The sequence below is a fragment of the Pseudophryne corroboree genome, chromosome 5, assembly GCF_028390025.1.
Source record: "Pseudophryne corroboree isolate aPseCor3 chromosome 5, aPseCor3.hap2, whole genome shotgun sequence".
Taxonomy (NCBI): Eukaryota; Metazoa; Chordata; class Amphibia; order Anura; family Myobatrachidae; genus Pseudophryne; species Pseudophryne corroboree.
The window spans coordinates 538987489-539007547 of NC_086448.1; the positions used below are offsets into that span (position 1 = coordinate 538987489).

At 44.6% G+C, this 20059-nt stretch overlaps 1 protein-coding gene across 3 annotated transcripts in view; it reads right to left on the bottom strand.

The window, feature by feature from the left end:
* RNF182 (ring finger protein 182) overlaps nucleotides 1-20059 on the bottom strand; it is a 206060-nt gene that overhangs the window by 60009 nt on the left and 125992 nt on the right. Inside the window, exon 1 of one of the 3 annotated variants that reach the window (XM_063924954.1) lies at nucleotides 6359-6501. The exons of the other annotated variants lie outside the window; for them this stretch is intronic. The gene's annotated coding sequence lies outside the window, so the exon portion shown is untranslated. Of the gene's footprint in view, nucleotides 1-6358; nucleotides 6502-20059 lie in introns of those variants that run through there. 3 annotated transcript variants of the gene reach the window in all.

The window sequence follows — 20059 nt, forward strand, 5'->3', positions numbered from 1 at the left end:
ACATTGTTATCTTTCTAGCATACGTTTGGAAATGGTTACTTAAGTTTACTGAAAATAAAGCTTATTAATAAAGTAAGCTATTAGTCATTTGTGAGAAGTAAATCCACATACATTCCAGCTAAACCAGTATAACACAGCTGTGTCCCGTTCCTACATAAATACGTCACCATCACTGACTCTGCAGCTGTTGCTGCACTATTGTATCATGGATTATACTTTTATATGAAGATGCAGGGATTAAGCTGAGACTCATACTCCATGTTGTGATGTTTAAGTGAATTTTCTTTATATATCCTTAAAGATAGGCATTATTTGTTCATTATGCCTTTTCCAATTACAGTACATCTAAAAATGTTTATAAGAAATACGTTTATTTCAGAAATAAACTTGCTAAAAAATGATATAAAAAAAGGAAGTTTATTATGGTCCTAAATTCTGATGGAACGTCCTGCTGTGCTGATGTGCAGATCTAGCCAGACTCAGCAGTTGCAACTAGCTGCGCCCGGCTGTGACTATTTGCACTCGGGATCGCATAATGTAAAGTCTATGGATCGCAGGCATGAATATATGTACGTGCCTGTGAATGTGTGCATGCACCCTGGCAAATGAGTCGCAGGCATGCCTTATCACAGCCAAGCTGAGCTTGGCTACATCGGTATCTACTGTACTGTACATGTCCTTTAAAAATTGGGTTCACTGACACACACCCCACTACAGCCCAAGGTGGAGTGCAGGCATTCTTAGATGCATTCTAGCAGAGGGATCTTATGTTCTGGGGTCGTTTTAAGAGACGTAGGCTCTGGCACTGTGCCGGAGTCTTTTGCGCATGCGCAGGTCTCCAGAAACATGGCTCCCGCCATGATCAATAGACTAATTATCTACTGTGCATACGCGGTGGCCATTTTTAGAATATTTTTTTTGCCGCAGCTGCAGCACGAATCGTGGGACTTCGGAAAGGTATTAAAACAATATGGATGCAGTGTGTGCAGTGTGGGCCCCTTGGACCTAGAGGCCCGTGTGCACCACACACATTGCAACGCCTATGTAATTTTCCCTCTCCCACAGTCTCTGTCCGGTTCCAGAAACTGACACTGTGTGCATGTGCCGTGTCATAGTCTCCAGAGGAGTCTTACAAAATTATGAATGACTCCTCCAATGTGGCCAGGATGTAACTGGCAGCATCAGTGGTTTTCACAACTACTGTCCCAGCAAGTTACACTTAATATGTACAACAGAATTTTTTTTTTTTTAAAAGTCAAAGCTTGTTGCAATATAACTACCATGAATATTAATATATAGGCCCCTAATCTGTATATTGGGGGTCATTCCGAGTTGTTCGCTAGCTGCTTTCAGTCGCAGCGTGGCAATTAGGTGAAAAAGCGGCATTCCTGCGCACGCGCGACGTACTTTATTTATTTATTTATTAACAGTTTCTTATATAGCGCAGCAAATTCCGTTGCGCTTTACAATTTGAAATAACAATTACAAACTGGGTGATAACAGTCATAGAGGTAGGAAGGCCCTGCTCGCAAGCTTACAATCTATAGGCATATGTACATAAGGAAAGGTGCTATCTATTGCATAGAATGAGAAGACATGTGAGGATATGTGTGGACTGTACAGAGTGGATGTAATTTGATAGCAAGGTTTATGAAAGTTATGTGGGCGGTTCAGGAATTTGATACGCTTGCCTAAAGAGGTGAGTTTTGAGGGAACGCTTGAAGGTTTGGAGACTAGAGGAGAGTCTTATTGTGTGTGGTAGGGCATTCCACAGAGTGGGTGCAGCCCGATGAAAGTCCTGCAGTCGTGAGTGGGAGCGAGTAATGAGTGTGGATGAGAGACGCAGGTCTTGTGAAGAGCGCAGAGGTCGGGTTGGGAGATATTTTGTGATAAGCGAAGTGATGTATGTTGGTGCAGTTTGGTTAATGGCCTTGTGTGTGAGTAAAAGTATTTTATATTGAATGCGGTAGAATACAGGTAACCAGTGGAGGGACTGACAGAGTGGATCTGCAGACGATGAACGTCTAGCGAGGAAGATAAGCCTCGCCGCTGCATTCAGAATGGATTGTAGTGGTGAGAGTCTCGTTTTGGGAAGACCAGTTAGGAGACTATTGCAATAATCAATGCGGGAGATAATGAGAGCGTGGCTTAGAGTTTTAGCAGTGTCTTGTGTAAGGTATGGTCGTATTTTGGATATGTTTTTTAGATGCATGTAACATGATCTTGAGACAGATTGAATGTGGGGAACAAAGGACAGATCAGAGTCAAGGATGACACCTAGGCAGCGAGCTTGTGGGGTAGGGTAGATAGTCGAGTTTTCAACAGTGATAGAGATATCAGGTTGGTACCTACTATTGGCCGGTGGAAATATAATTAACTCTGTCTTTGAAATATTAAGTTTGAGGTGGCGAGATGTCATCCAGGATGAGATAGCAGAAAGGCATTCAGTGACACGGTCCAGTACAGATAGGGACAAGTCAGGGGAGGATAGGTAGATTTGAGTATCATCTGCGTACAGATGATACTGAAAACCAAAAGAGCTGATTAGTTTACCAAGAGATGAGGTATAGATAGAGAAAAGCAGAGGACCCAAGACTGAACCTTGCGGTACTCCAACTGAAAGAGGTAGCGAAGAGGAGGTAGATTCAGAGAAGCGAACACTGAAGGAGCGATTAGATAGGTACGAGAGGAACCAAGAAAGGGCTGTGTCTTTAAGACCTAGGGATTGTAGTGTTTGTATGAGAAGAGAGTGGTCAACAGTGTCAAAGGCAGCAGATAGATCTAGAAGAATAAGTAGTTAGTAATGGCCTTTAGACTTCGTAGTGACCAAATCATTAACCACTTTAGTCAGTGCCGTCTCTGTGGAATGTTGGGAACGGAAGCCTGACTGAAGTGGGTCCAGCAGAGTGTATGAGTTAAGAAAGTGTGTGAGTCGAGTGTAGGCAAGTCTCTCAAGTAGCTTAGAGAGACAAGGGAGCTGAGAGATAGGGCGGTAGTTTGAGAGAGCATTAGGGTCAGAATTTTGTTTTTTTAAAATGGGAGTAATAACTGCATGCTTGAAGAGTGAAGGAAAAATACCAGTAGAGAGAGAGAGATTACAGATGTTAGTTAAGGTAGGGATGAGCACCAGAGACAGAGATTTACTTATTTGTGAGGGTAAAGGATCAAGAGGAGAGGTAGTAGAGAAGCTGGATGAGAAGAGTGATGATACTTCATATTCATTTGTGGGATCAAATGAAGAAAGAGTGCCAGAGGGTTCAGGTAAAGAACGGAGCAGGTCACTGGCTGCCGAAGAGCATACCATTTCATCTCGGATCTTATCAATCTTCTCCTTGAAGTAGGAAGCAAGATCCTGTGCCTTGATAGTGGCTGGTGGGGTAGGTGCGGGAGGATTCAGAAGTGATTTAAATGTATTAAAGAGTCGTTTGGGGTTAGAGGCTTGAGCAGAGATAAGAGTTTGGAAATATGTTTGTTTGGCAATGTCCAGGGCATTTTTATAAGAATGGTAGACTGTCTTATATGTGAGGAAGTCACTTGAAATACGAGATTTACGCCACTGACGTTCAAGTTTTCGTGTGAGTTTTTGTAGTTGTCTTGTTAATTTGGAGTGCCATGGTTGACATCTAGGCCTACGTGGAGTGTGATGGGTAGCTGGAGCCACTTCATCAAGGGCTAGTTCTAGAGTCTTATTAAGGTGTGATACAGCCATCTCAGGAGAGGTGAATGCAGAAATAGGTGAAAGCAGTTGTTGGAGTGAAGTGGAAAGTTCTTGAAGATTAATTGTGTTAATATTTCTGCGAGTTTGAGGAAGATTGGAGAACTTCCGCAACACAGGGTTTGAATTAACAGAGGAAAGCATGCAGGTGATAAGGTTGTGATCTGATAGGGGGAAAGGAGTGTTAGTGAGTTCAGAGATGGAGCCTAGTCTGGTGAATACTAGATCAAGGCAGTGGCCCGCCTGATGAGTAGAGGAGTCAGTCCATTGGGAGAGGCCAAGAGAGGAGGTTAGAGAGAGTAGTTTGGAGGCATGCGCAGCAGATTTTGGACAATCAATAGCAATATTGAAATCACCCATGATAATGGTGGAGATGTCAGAGGATAGAAATTGAGGGAGCCAGGCAGAAAAATCTTCCAAAAATTGTTTTGGATGCCCAGGTGGGCGGTAGATAGCTGCAACACGCAGAGAGAAAGGAGAGTAAACCCTAATGGAATGTACTTCAAATGATGTAAATGTGAGTGATGGAACCTGTGGTAGAACAGTATATGCAAAAGATTGTGAAGGTAAAAGTCCAACTCCTCCTCCTTTATGGTTATCGGGTCTGGAGGTGTGTGTAAAGTGGAGACCACCATGTGCCAGTGCTGCAGGGGAGGCTGTGTCAGATTGTGTGAGCCAGGTTTCTGTTATAGCCAGCAGATTGATGTTGTTAGATATGAAGAGGTCATGGATAGATGTTAATTTGTTACAAACAGAGCGTGCATTCCATAAGGCACATTTTAGTGATCTGGAGGGTGATGGAAGACATGTGATGTTTATGAGGTTAGCTGGATTTCTATGTTGCTGTGAATCAGGTGAATGCGAGTGATGCAAGTGGCAGGGTCCTGGATTTGGTGAAATGTCACCAGCTATCAGAAGCAGAAGAGAGAGATAAATGTGGGTGTCAGAGGTTTGTGAAAGTTTTTTATGGTGAGAGGTTGTAGAGGTTATTGTCAATGAGTATAGGGAAGTAAAAAGCTCATGAGTGCTAATAAGAGGGGAGTGTAGAATTGAGGGGGCAATATGTACAGAGGGCTGAGTTGCTGGGAGACTGAATGATGCAATGGCCTTTATGAATACTCCATGAAGAGCAATGCAGAAAATCAATTTGTGGAACATAGTTAGTTTGAGATGAAACCAGTGTTTTCTAGGCTGAGAGTGTAGGGTTTTACCTGTTCAAGTTAAAAGTGCAGGTGCCTATTTACTGGTGGTGTTCTGCTGTATGTTAACTGTGCATTATAGAGCAAAGTGACAAACAGGTATGTACAATCACATGTAAATCACAATGTATATAGTTGTCTACCAAATTGGTTGCATTTTGTTCTTAGAGGTCATGAGGTTTTTAGTTGATAAAATTTTACATACGCTGAAATACACAGATGATTGGGAATGAAAGGATAGGATGATGTTTTCTGTTTTGTCGGTGGGTTGTTTCCGTCTGTTTTCGTCCTGGTAAGTCCTGGGTAAGTCTATATTGTAATATTTTCATAACCCTTTTAAAAAAAGCCCTTATAATAAAGCCCTGTTCAGCTTTCACACAAAACTATACAGTTTCACACAAGGTATAGCGACGCTTTTCAATCGCACTGCTGATCGTGAGTGATTGACAGGAAGTGGGTGTTTCTGGGTGGTAACTGGCCGTTTTCGGGGAGTGTGTGTAAAAACGCAGGTGTGCCCGATAAAAATGCAGGAGTGGCTGGGGAAACAAGGGAGTGGCTGGCCGAACGCAGGGCGTGTTTGTGACGTCAAAACAGGAACTAAACAGTCTGAAGTGATCGCTAGCTAGGAGTAAGTTTTGAGCTGCTCAGAAACTGCACAATCTTTTTTTGTAGCAGCGCTGCGATCCTTTCGTTCGCACTTCTGCTAAGCTAAGATACACTCCCAGAGAGCGGCGGCCTAGCATTTGCACTGCTGCTAAAAGCAGCTAGCGAGCGATCAACTCGGAATGAGGGCCCTTGATGGCTATTCAAGATAGTATTGTCCTTTTAATGTTTTGCCAAATGCAATAGACAAGTGTAGAATGGTTTAGGAGAACATACAGTATAGCAAAAAGTGATATTATTACTTAAATAAGCTATGGCAACATTTTTACTATTAAATCTATATGGAAATATATAAAGCAATTACGTGAGATAATGAGCATGACTACTGCAATGTTAAAATAAGGTGTTAGAAAACCGATCTATTATCTCATATGACTGAAATTGTTCTGTCACGCTCATTGCCACATAAACCATGAGCTGAAAAATGTTTTCATGATATGATAAAGAAAATCGATAAACCAGCCAAGCTTGTTAAAAGCAAAATAAACATATGGATTCTTACAAAATAAATAACAAGCAGAAACTACCCAACATTATTTTTTAATGCAAACTTCATTTTCTTTTGAGTTTAAAGTATTTTACCTTTCAAAGGTCCACCCGGTGATGTTAGAAAATAAGAAACAAAGTTTACACGTTTTAAACAAAACAACATTTCTCTGCCTGCAGCACTGGTAAATAAATCTAGTTATTTTCTTTTAGAATTTAGGTCTATATATGTATGCATGATAAAGTAATAAAAAATGATCAGATTTCCTAATGTAACAAAACAAATTGCCATTACCTGTTGAGAAACAACACCATCCAGAGCAGAAACATAGAAGAAATACATAACCTGCCCCATAAACATAGGTAGAACGTCACATGTTGAAATTGTTTAGCCACCTCCACAGATACACAGTGACCATAGAGAGGTCCTGACCTGTTTATTAGAACTGCTGTATAAGTGATGTTCACTGAGCGAGAACATGGTGAAAGCTGATCTAGGCTATTAGTAGAAATAAGTTCATCCAAACTCTAACAAATGATTAATTAGTTCAAACCTTTGCATATAAATAAAGGCAGATTGCAAAGTTTTTATTACTTAATATTTAACATATAACAAGGACTCTTTATTAACAAGCTGTAATTACAACTGCTGCATTTAACTTTGCTCTAATCTTAAGACTAACTATTAATGTAGTTTTCCGTTTCTCCGTGAATCCCACTACACCTCATATCAGTATTATCTAGCACTATACTTTGAACCCTGGCATACTCAAATGAAATTAAAGGAATATAAAAAAGTTTTACTGTTGACAGAGTGGTCTGCTATGGCACTGTGCGTTTCCCTTCACATCAAGTATTTCAGTTCTTTATGGTCTTCGGTTTAAATAGTCAGTTTATTTGTAACAAAATAAATGTTTCCCATCTCATCATATACATAGCTAATAAAATAAAATCATATAAAACATTTAGCAGAAGCAATGCTCATATGATCATCAAATATGTTTATAAAGTTACAGGACCCAGCAAATAATAGCTTTATAATATATAGAATCCACAGTATATAATTTCCAGGGAGGGGAGTACTTACCTTCAAGGTCAGTGGTTTCTTGGAGGCAAAACCATGTTTAGATTTTCTATTTTAGTTCACTTTAAATATTTTCTAAGACCTTGGAGATATTCTTAAAGTATAATGGGTGCATAGGCATTTCTATAATGGGTGGTGGGCCCTGGGTCCAGGGGGAGGCCCACACCGCACCCATATATTATACTTACCACTCTATAGTCCAGTGGGGGAGGTCCTCCAGTGCGGGCATAAATCACTCGGAAAATGGCCGCCGCGGCCATTTTAGGGTGATTTGCACATGCACACTGGAGATGTTAATGGGAACAAGATGCGTGCGCCATGTTCCCAGAGGCCTGTGCATGCGCAGTAGATTACTTGCTGCTGGAGAGGAGGGGGCCCATGATGGAGGCTCCACACAGGTCCCCTCCTCTCTTAAAACACCCCTGAATGGGTGGGTAAGTATCTAGCACGTTTGGCTCTAACATGCTGCTTCTTGAGTAAAAGTAGACCCAGTTTTGCTTTATAATTGTTGTTTGCAATTCTAAAGCGCATCAGAATATGCTGCGCTATATAAGAAACTGTTAATAAATAAATGTATAGCTTCATAACACTAAGCTTATACATAATCTAATTCTGAGTGTATCAATTATAAAATATTAGTTACCAGTCCGTAAAAATGATAAAACGACATATCAGTATTGTCAGCATCGGCGACTGTGCGCCTCCTAATGGAGCAACACTTGAATTCCTCCATCTGATGCCATCTAGTGGCCGCCGTTGAGCAAAACACTTGAATTCCCAAAAGAGAGATGAGGAGCAGCGTTAGCCTTTTATTATATAGGATACACTGGGACTTAAGACTTTTAAGAACTGTAACTTATTGGGAAAATTGTCCTTTGTATACTACTTGCTTGTAGTATACTGTATGATATCACAAAGGAGCTGATACTTTTAATATGACTTTTAAGCAGGGATGTTTCTTGCATTATTGCATCTCTAGCATCTTACAACTACAAATTAGGTTCTATATCATTTATATTTTATAGACACATGCATAGATTTCAGAATGCAAGAATATTTTCTGTAGACGCAATTTTCCATAAAATTTTACATTCTACTAAGTTAACTTTGTAGTTTTCTTTTACAGGATCAATGTAGCAGTGGTACAACAACCTCATGAGCGAACAAATTTGCTACAAGAAATGCACAGAATACTCTTGCTAGGACATTGATGGCAGGAGAATAATGTCATATAGAACAAGAGTTCAGGTACAAAACACACTACTCCAAAGTAGGGCTGGACAGCACAGATTCCAAAATGTATAACAAAACCTGATGTCAGGGTCACAAGCAAACAAGCATAGTCACAACAAACAGCTGGCACACTATAATGCAATTAGATAAAGGTGAAGCTCAGCACAAAACTTCCACTAGTCAAGAGAATTAAATAGTTGATATTACGGGCATTCTCCTGAATGCCCACACTCTGGTTACATGGTACATCTAGCCAGGAGCTGTAATAATGTAATCTATAGGCATGCATAAATAGTAAAATCATGGAGGTAGGGGGCACGAGGCTACATTTGCGTGGGGTTACGCATATTCTTGCTTGCTTATGAAGTAGTGACCACAGTTGTTTATGCACGGAGCAATGCATAGAACACCTGAGACTGTGTGACCATATGACAGGTTTGTTACAAGGAGGAGCTCCTGATTGGAAGATCAAAGCTAAGGGGCGATATACTGAGCAGTGAAAAGAGTGGAGAAGTGAGCCAGTGGAGAAGGTGCCTATGGATACTAATCAGCTGCTCTGAATAATTTTACAGTACGCAAATTATAAATGTTGCTTCACTGCTGATTGGTTGCCATGGGCAACTTCTCCACTGGCTCACTTCTCCACTCTTTTCATCCCTTAGTACATATCACTTACTTTATACAAAGAAACCATTTTCTTGTGGCTAGTGCAAAAAAAAGACTATTCTTCAAAGTTGACAGTATTTCCCTATACAGTATATACAGTAGAGAGCCCATCTCTTGTAACTAGTGTACAAGACAGAACCCTTTCTACAGTGGGTAGTGGATAGTAATCACCTCCATCAGATTGTGCTGTTGTGCTTCCATTGTCTTTACCTATAATAAGTATTGGTGGAACTTTACACGGGATGTAGTTATGTATCACATGACCTCCCCCTATATCCCACACCCTCGCAATCCCGATAGCTAGCATGCCGATCAACAGGAACTATTCCCACTCTATGGGTGTCGTGGACACCCATGCAAAGTTCCGCCAATACTTATTATAGGTTAAGACAATGGAAGCACAACAGCACAAACCGTGGTGACCGCAGGTCGCCACCCCGCCCGCAAAGGGGCTTGTTGCGCTCGACCCCCGCTGGCATTCCGCTGCCGGGATGCCTCTGGCGGTACGCTGACCGGCAGTCTCCTGACCGCCGGTCACGCAATACACACCCACTTTACACTGCTCTTACTTTTTCAATACTACGGAACTACCACCTGAGGAATGCTGTTGAGCTTGGTAATTTCTGTAAGTATACCTTACACAACAATGGATAACGCAGCAATTGGGTCAGCTATAGCTGCAGTAGGTCTAGACACAATACTCCCTTAGGTACAGAACCTAGCTGCAGGCCTCCATCTGTAAACATCTTAACTGTTCCACACATCTGATATGATACATCCATATGGTCAATTAGGAGTGGTGCGTTGGAATGTTGTTGCTAATAAGCAAATAAGATCAAAAGAGCAATGCTTAGAGATGTTATCCAATTCATTTTTGTGTACTACTATTTTTTTCTGATCTCTTTTGCTTATCTGAAATATTATCATTTCCTGATACTGGCAACTGACAATGAAGCTGGGTACCAAGAACAAATTAGGAAAACACAATGATGTAAACTTGTTCTTAAGACATACATAATGTGTGGTATCTTCAAATTAGTACACAGTTCCTAGTCACGAACTAAGCATAAAAGGAATCCTAAAGAAACTGTAAAACATTTCAATTAATAAAAAGGTCTGCTGTGTAAATAAGGCAGCTTTATCTTACTAAAACAACAAGCTACTGCAGAGCACATCAGTTGGTCTGAAACTGGCAAAGCATCCTGTGTCCTATGCAGCTATTTTTATTTAACTAGTATAATAAATGTCCTCTGATCAAAGATGACCTTTAGTTCTGAAAATAGATTAGAAGCTGGATAAGTGAGTGAACACTGTAGTGCAACACCACCTCCTAGAGACGTGTGTAACGACACCTCAAGTCTGACCAATCATTTGAAATGCAATTTGTGCTCAGATTTTGACCCCTAGGTATAATGTACACATTCAGCCGACAGGCAGGTAAAAATCACTGTAGGAAAATGTTATTTTGAAGCTGGAAAAGAAATGTGTCATAGAAATCCACGTATTGGTGATGGCATTTATACACTGTAATAATGTTTGAAAGTCATAGTTATATAATATAAAAGTAACATACCTCTCAATAGTCCTGAATCGAGGGCTTCAAGAGGGATGGGGTTTACTGATTTGTCCTAATCCTGCATTTCTCAATGTTGGCACATATCAACTAATACAGTTATTTAATTTTGTTTTTACTTATTTAATGTACTAATTTCAATGTACTTTTTTCTTTTCTTTTTTTTTTAGCAGTAAGAGTAGCGTGAAGATAGAGTATTCTGTGGAGTGTGAAACTTTGATAATTTTCACTTTCTCTAATATTTTAAAATATTAAAATGAATGCCATGTTTGCTTATGCATTTCTAATGAATGTCACGCATTAAAGGATTAATGAGATTATCCTAGTAACAAGCTCTGTCCTCAGAGTCTTGTAGTAAACAATGTAAGTTGCTTTGTCAGTTACACACATTGAATATACTGCAGCTGCTGTTGGCATGTGCATTCATTTTATGAAGAATCTGGTGTCCTATTAACCTACTGGGCTCAGGGTCAGACTGGCCCACAGGGAAAATCCCGGTGGGCCCCACTGCCTGATGGCCCAACCCTTCCTCTAGGGATCAGGTTCCAGACCGCATTTAAATTATACATTTTACATATGTTATAATATACTATCGTGTATTTTCTACAGTACATTGCTGTTATTAATCTGGTACATTATCATGCATGCAACAGCAGTATTTTCTCTCTCTATATACAGTATATATTTATCAAGGGCCCAAGACCATGCACTCTCCAGTGGTTAGCCAACACTAGCGCACTCAGGGGGGGATTCTGAGTACCTAGAAACCCCCCCTGCCGCCGATCCATCACTGTAGGAGACTGATTTTTTTTTCTTTGGGGGGGGGGGGGGGGGGGATGAAGCAGTGGTATGGAGGTAGAGCTTGGCAGGGGCTGGGTGTGATATCTCTGCTGCTGCTCTCCTCCTAAGAAATCTGTGGGGATCGGGCGAGGGGAGAGCCGCCGCCAGATAGGCAGAACTCACGATCGGAGAGAGCAAGGAGTGAGCCGCTGCTTCAGTTCTCAGTGATCCCGGTCGTGACAGGTGATGCTGCAGCTGCCTCCTCCAGCTGCAGCGATAGCGCACAGCTCCTCCAAGGGACTGTAGTTCATATGGGGCTGGATAACTAGAAAGCGTGGCACTGTGCTCCTGTTCTGAGTTGGACTAGCCTGCTAGTGCCTGTGGGTCATCATTACTGGTTGACGAAGAGTCTGTGAGTGCCACCATTTCTATACTGCATATTGCATTACTGTTGGAAGGCACCACAGCAGGATACAGAGATCATACTACCTCAGTCTCCGCCCCCTTATGCTTGGCTCCACACCCTCTTTGGAAACCCTTCTTCACAAATCCTGCGTTTGCCTCTGGCCAAGCCTCTGGGGTGGCTGATCACACCCTACCACTGTATTCCTCCGGTGGGCCTTTCATGCCCCAGTCTGACACTGATTGGGCTGAACCAATAGTCATTTTCCACTCACTTTACTACTGATTTGTATTTCCTGCTTTCCTAGAAGTCCGGGACAATTCCTTAAAATCCCACAGCCTACTCTATCTATATAATAGTAGTTACAGGTGACATCACTGAGGTACATCAGATCAAACAATTATGAAGTACTGGTGACTACTAGTGAACTGATGTGCTGGGCTCTCATGTATATTTTTTTATTGTTTATTTATTTATGTATATGTAGTTTAAACTGGCAAGATGCCTCAAAACTGTGTCGGTGATGTGAACTTTAAAATGGATATTGATATTGGGCTTAGGTTACCAAAAGATACTTGGCAATTTCTAGGTGCATTTCATACTACACAAAGTATGTAATAAATACAGCCCTGCTCTCACCTCACTCCCATGATTAGGGCATAAGTGTCACGGGTCGCGGCCCGTGTCTTCGGCAGCGCAACGACCAGGACACTTGCGTCCTTCAGCTCCCAGGCCACTGGCTCCATGGCAACTGGTACACCGGGCTGATGCGGCGGAAGGGGTTGCCTAGCAGCGGGGATGACAGAGACTTCTGTGAGTCTCACAGGAAGTTGGTGGACGTGCAGTAGCACGGCTGCAAGGGATCTTTAATTAGGGGAGGCTTGGCTGTACTGTGGTTCTGATTCGTGCTCCCTTTATATTCCCTTTCCGTCTCTCATTCCTTGCTGGTCATAGGGCAGCGGCAGCGATCGTAGTCTGAATTACTACAGTATGTGCAGTGCGCATGCGCTGCGGGTGCACTGCGCATGTCACTGGTGCGATCGCCTCTGCCTGATTGACAGACAGAGGCGGTCACGGAGCAGGAGGGGGCATGCCAACAGCGTTAGAATGCCGCTGGCAGAGCGAGGTCCGGACAACAGAGGCGTGTCCGAACCACTGGCGGTACGGGCCGTGGCGGCTGCGTCAGGCCCGGCGTTACCCGCTAAGCAAAGGGATGCAAAGGCTGGGAGAGGCTCTCTGCCTGCTCTGCATCGCTTGGGCCTGGGCCCCCTGCTGCTGCTGCCGGCTGCTGTGCCTGTCACAACGTTTGACAGGCAGCGGCGCCAACAGCTTGAAGCTTCCCTCTAGCCCCCTGCAGTGCCCGTCCGTGTCCTAGGCGGAAAGGGGCGGGGCTACATGGTATGAAATACTGCTCATTGGGATTTCGGTTGTCATGTGTCATCCCGACATTGAAGATCCCGATGTCAGGGGGGTAAGTATCCCCCCCTACACTAACCCCCCAAGGGCTGGTGGCTAGGGCTATCCCTCCAGGGGTGGCAGCTAGGGTTAACCTCTCCTGGTGCCTATACCTAACCCCCCTAGTGCCTAACCCTAAATCCCATGGGCTCTTACCCTAGCAGTTATACCGATAATTACCTTCGGGATGTCAGCTGTCAGTGTTCCAGCGCCGGTCTCCCAAGTGTTTTTCTGCAAAATAAGTTCTCTCATTAAATTAGGGGTGCATAAAAATGGCAATTAGTAGGTTTTTGTGTCATTTTAGGGGACTTTAAAAAATAATAATCTTAAAAACACCTGTAACTTCCATCTGGAAGTGTCTAAATGATGTTTATGAATTGACGGCAGACATTGCTAGGCCCCTTTTTTGCAATTTTGCCCATGAATTTACAGTAAAACTGTCTTTCGGTTAAACCTACAGTACACACACTACTGTATGTTAATTGGTATCTACAATGAATTACTGTATGTACAGTATATCGTAGATGCTCTAAGACATACTGTATAATAAAGTTTCTGTATATTCTTTGCCCTTTATGACTTCTAAATGTTTTCAATTTGTTATCCCTGTATTTGCATACATTTCAGTTGGAACAAGCAGAGTTACTGTATGAAATTGGTTTCTGTACTGGTTGTAATGAAACTGGGGGATAATATGGGCTAAAAGAATAGTGGCAATCTTGCCTACCTGACCCTCTCCATGAGGGAGAAAATGCTCTGTTCCTGGACTTTCCTGGTAATGTATGATTTGCCTGTGGTGAAACACCTTTCTTATCAATTAACTAGCTCACCACAGGTGATGGCAATCATACATTACCAGGAAAGTCCAGGAACAGAGCATTTTCTCCCTCATGGTTAGGGTCAGGTAGGCAAGTATGTATAGTGGTAAACGAAAGGACAAAGTTAATCTTGGTTCCTAATATTGGTAGTGATATGTTTTGAATTTCCAATAAGTAAGACACTTATGGCCATATTTATCAATAATAACTGTTAGGAAAGATTTTCCATTGCTGCTTACTACAGCAACAGAAATCTTTTTCCCAGTCCAGTTTACCAATAAAATATCGCCAGGACCGCAGAGCTCAGCTCCCTAGCAATACTGCCGGTCGGCTGCAGAAGAGACCTACATGTGTGACCCGGTAAAATTGTATATATTTCTCTAAGGAAAAAATTGCTTTACTCTTTCACCCTGAGACAGTGATCAGAGGACAGCAGCAGCAGGGATGTGCGGTGAGGTAAATGGCTGGAGAGGCACTGGCTAGTACCAGAGCCAGATTTACACACAATATACTGTATAAGCTCAAGGGTTGATGTGGGCATTATACAATGCTGCAGCAGTATATACTGCTGGAAATCTGGTGAGTTTTGATCAGTGATGCGAGGACACAGAGGACAGAGAAGGCACTGCCTCACCTGCCATACTCCAGTATACTCTAGAGCAGGGGCGGCCAACCAGTCATTGACAAAGAGCCTAAAAACCTTGTTAGGTACGTCAAAGAGCCGACATCGAGCAGATGGCGCGCATGCAAAAATGGAATGTGGCCTTGTGGCTGCTAGACCACACCCCTGGTATAAAATACATTGAAAAAGCCAGAGCGACATAAAATATTTTTTTTTTAAGTCAGATCCATTGAAAAAGCCACTTTCACAAAAAATAATTAAAAAAAGCCAGATTCACATAATAAACTTCAGCTCCCCCATGTGTCACTCCAGCCAACACCCTCCTGTCACTCCAGCCAGCTCCCCCATGTGTCACTCCTGCTAGCACCCTCCTATGTCACTCCAGCCAGCTCTCCCGTGTCACTCCAGCCAGCTCTCCCATGTGTCACTACTGCCAAGACCCTGCTGTGTCACTCCAGCCAGGTCTCCCATGTGTCACTACTGCCAAGACCCTGCTGTGTCACTCCAGCCAGCTCCCCCATGTGTCACTCCAGCCAACCCCCTCCTGTCACTCCAGCCAGCTCTTCCATGTGTTACTCCTGCTAGCACCCTCCTATGTCACTTCAGTCAGCTCCCCTGTGTCACTCCAGCCAGCTCTCCCATGCTATGTCACTCCAGCCATGTCTCCCATGTGCATACATCCCAACATGACCCTCTCCAGGAGGGACACAATGCTCTGCTTCTGCACTTTCCTCTTAATCTATGATTGCCAGCGCCCCAAGACCCTGCTGTGTAACTCCAGCCAGCTTCCCCATGTGTCACTCCAGCCAGCTCTCCCACGTGTCACTTCTGCTAGCACCCTCCTACAGGGCCGTAACTACGTGTGTGCCAAGGGGGCTTGGCACACAGCGCAGTTGCCCTGAGGGAGCAACGGCCAGCGGCATGTAATGAGTCAAATTGACTCATTACATGCCGCCGAAGTCTGCGCCGTGCGCCCCGCTGTGTAGGGAGAAGAGGACCAGCGCCGGGCAGCGGAGAGAAGGAGGAGGAGGGAGGGGGAGCAGTGAGCCGCAGCAGCGCTATTTGATTGGTAGTAAGCGCCGCTGCAGCATCCCCCTCTCCTCCTGTATTGGCTGCCCGGCGCTGCTAAGGATGCTGGGATGCGGTTCCCCAGCATCCACAGCAGCGCCAGGCAACCAATACAGGAGGAGAGGGGGATGCTGCAGCGGCGCTTACTACCAATCAAATAGCGCTGCTGCGGCTCACTGCTCCCCCTCCCTCCTCCTCCTTCTCACCTCACACAGCCTGCACCGAGAGGAAGCTGCACGAGGAGCCTGTCAGCGGGGAGAAGGTAAGTATATCCCCCCCCCCCCTCTCTCTCTCTCTCTCTCTCTCTCTGTCTCTCTCTCTCTCTCTCACCGTCTGCCGCAATGTGTAAAATGGGGTCTCGTCTGCCGCAATGTGTAAAATGGGGTCTCGTCTGCCGCAATGTGTAAAATGGGGTCTCGTCTGCCGCAATGTGTAAAATGGGGTCCCGGCTACCGCAATGTGTAAAATGGGGTCCCGGCTGCCGCAATGTGTAAAAAGGGGTCCCGGCTGCCGCAATGTGTAAAATGGGGTCCCGGCTGCCGCAATGTGTAAAAAGGGGTCCCGGCTGCCGCAATGTGTAAAATGGGGTCCCGGCTGCCGCAATGTGTAAAAAGGAGGCCTGGCTGCCGCAATGTGTAAAAAGGGGTCCTGGATGCCGCAATGTGTAAAAATGGGGACTGGCTGCCGCAATGTGTAAAAAGGGGGACTGGATGCCGCAATGTGTAAAAATGGGGACTGGCTGCCGCAATGTGTAAAAAGGGGGACTGGATGCCGCAATGTGTAAAAAGGAGGACTGGCTGCCGTAATGTGTAAAGAGGGGGCCTGGCTGCCGCAATGTGTAAAAAGGGGTCCTGGATGCCGCAATGTGTAAAAAGGGGGACTGGATGCCGCAATGTGTAAAGAGGGGGACTGGCTGCCGCAATGTGTAAAGAGGGGGACTGGCTGCCGCAATGTGTAAAAAGGGGGACTGGCTGCCGTAATGTGTAAAAAAGGGGCCTGGATGCCGCACTGTGTAAAAAGGGGGACTGGCTGCCGCAATGTGTAAAAAGGGGGACTGGCTGCTGTAATGTGTAAAAAGGGGGACACTGTCTATTGTAATGTATAAAAGGGGCTCTACCTGGTGTAGTGGCGCTACTGTGCAGCGTAATTTGAATAATGTAGACTACTGTGCACCGTAGTATGAATTGCTATTATTTTGTGGCCACGCCCCTTCCCCATTAAGCCACACCCCTATAAATTTTTTGCGCGCCTACGGCCCGCACTGCCCCTATCTTACATTGGGGGGGGAGGCGCCACTATCGTTTCTTGCACACAGCGCTAAAATGCCTAGTTACGGCACTGCCCTCCTATGTCACTCCAGCCAGCTCCCCCGTGTCACTCCTGCTAGCTCTCCCATGTGTCACTCCAGCCAACACCCTCCGGTCACTCCAGCCAGCTCTTCCATGTGTCACTCCTACTAGCACCCTCCTGTCACTCCAGCCAGCTCCCCGTTGTGTCACTAGTGTTACTACCCTACTATGTCACTCCAGCCAGCTCTCCCATGTGTCAATACTTCCAGCACCCTCCCGCATCACTCCTGCCAGGACCCTCCTATGTCACTCCAGCCAGCTCTCCCATGTGTCACTACTTCCAGCACCCTCCCTCGTCACTCCTGCCAGGACCCTCTCCTGTATCACTGCAGCCAGGTCTCCCATGTGTCACTCCTTCTACCACCCTCCTATGTCACTCCAGCCAGCTCCCCGTTGTGTCACTAGTGTTACTACCCTACTATGTCACTCCAGCCAGCTCTCCCATGTGTCAATACTTCCAGCACCCTCCCGCGTCACTCCTGCCAGGACCCTCCTATGTCACTTCAGCCAGCTCTCCCATGTGTCACTCCTTCTACCACCCTCCTATGTCACTCCAGCCAGCTCCCCGTTGTGTCACTAGTGTTACTACCCTACTATGTCACTCCAGCCAGCTCTCCCATGTGTCAATACTTCCAGCACCCTCCCGCATCACTCCTGCCAGGACCCTCCTATGTCACTCCAGCCAGCTCTCCCATGTGTCACTACTTCCAGCACCCTCCCACGTAACTCCTGCCAGGACCCTCCTGTGTCTCTCCAGCCAGCACTGCCATGTGTCACTCTAGCCCACCCTCATGTATCATTACAGCCCACCCCATCAACTCGTGCCATTGCAGCAGTCCCCAATGTGTCCTCTGTTTGCTTGTTGGTGTCTCACCTCTAGTATCTGACTCAGTCCCTGTAGTGCTTCTGCGTGTCTGGCTGGAGTGCAGCGGTTTCGGTTTCTGTTGTGGTCACATGATTTAGAGTGTTGGGAGCCACATTTGAATAAAGAAAGAGCAACATGTGGCTCAAGAGCCACAGGTTGGCAACCGCTGCTCTAGAGTTTTAATTATAATTAGAATAACACAAAGACGATATTTGTAAAATCTTCTTTGTATACTTGTGCATGACGCTAAGAGGTGGTATAAATATTATTATTATTATTATTAATATTAGTTATCCTGCCGCTGTACTTGTTAAATATACTTCCTCATGCAAGCATGCGGTAGCTATTGCTGCAGAGATGTATGCATTCTACAATTTCAGGTTCAGTGGAGAAATTGCCCAAAGCAGCCAATCTGCTTCTATAATTTCATAGGCTGTGCTACATAAATGGAGCACACCAAATATTTATCCCTATACTGTATCTACATTGTATCTATATGCTGAGTCATCTAATTTTCCATTCAGCCATTCTTATTTAAATGATTTTGTAATTGTATAATTTACTATACTTTCTCATATTTCATAGCAGTCTACACAATTAACTATGTTATTTTGTACTTGCAATGCAAGCAGCACTCCCTGCTTACAAATAGCCATTATGAATTAGTACCACCATTGTCCAAGGTACCGTTATTCAACAATATTTACATTTAAAGCACATTCCAAGGCACTGGTCAAATAGACCTTAAGCAAAGGTCTAGCTCTGGATGCTATGTACTTAGGGGCCGATTTATCACCATCCGCATCTGAGGATGTGGCTGTGAGGTGATAAAAGCAACCCAATTTGCAATGCGATTATTAATTACATTGCACGGATGTATCAATAATCGCATGCAGGGACAGAGCTTGCGAGAAAGCTCTGTCCCTGCCATGACTATCCCCAGCACTATCAAGGTATTTTTTTGTGAAAAATACCCCAAGTGTGTGCTGCGCATGCGCCACCATCGCCGGCATCGCAGCTACCACCGCCGCTGGCACACCCTCCTGTCGCGACAACGTCACCCCCGCATCGAGACCCTCGACTGCTGCATTCAGTCACCTGCGGTGATCGGTGCTCCGTGGTACGCGCTGCCAGTCATCAGGGATCCCTGCTGCTGTGACCTCCGGGTCTGTAAAGTGAGCTGCAGCTTTGCAGCATCACTTTACTCACAGGAGCAGCAAGGAGCCCCAGCGACTAGTAGCCCACGCCGGAGCACCGATCACCGGACCCTGGGTAGGTTAGTATTTATTGAATTTATTTAACTGTGATCAACTTGCGTGTCCATTGTACTAGGAGCGTTTTAAGAGAGGAGAGGACCCATGTACAGCCACCGTTGCGGGCCCCCTCCTGTCCGGCAGCTAGTAGACTTTGGCATAATGCCAGAGTCTACTGCGCACGTGCAGGTCTCCGGGAACATGGCGTTGGCGCCTTGTTCTCAGGGACATCGCCAATGCACGGTGGCCATTTTCTAAGTGATTTGTGCCTGCACAGCAGGGCTGCCATGGGACTCCGGAGGGGTAAATATACTATATGGGTGCAGTGTGTGCGGTGTGGGCTCCCCTGGACCCATTATAGAAACGCCTATAAATCGGACACACAGAGCTGATCATTTTGCTGGCTTCCCGCATAGCTTTCTCTCCCTAGGGTCAGGGAAAGCTGTGCAGCAGTACCGAATCCGCAGTGTGCCCTGTGATTACGCCAGCTGGAACTGGCCTAGTTATCACAGGGCTCACTGCAGTGTTTTTTTTTAACTTTTTTGGGGGGCGGGTAAATTTGGACATATCGCATTTTCTATTATAAGTATGTGAAATTTGATGTGGTTACTAAAAAAATGACAATTAAAGGGTTTTGAACAGTTTTTCATGAAAACTGCTCCAAAAGCCTATTAATACATTCAGGTGAAACTAAAATTATGTGAAACCGATGTAAAAACACCCTTTTCACATTATTTTAGAAAAAAAAGTTAATAAATCTGCCCCTTAATCTGACCTTAATGTCAAATTGAACTAGTTGGTTACATCATTTACAATTGCATAACTTG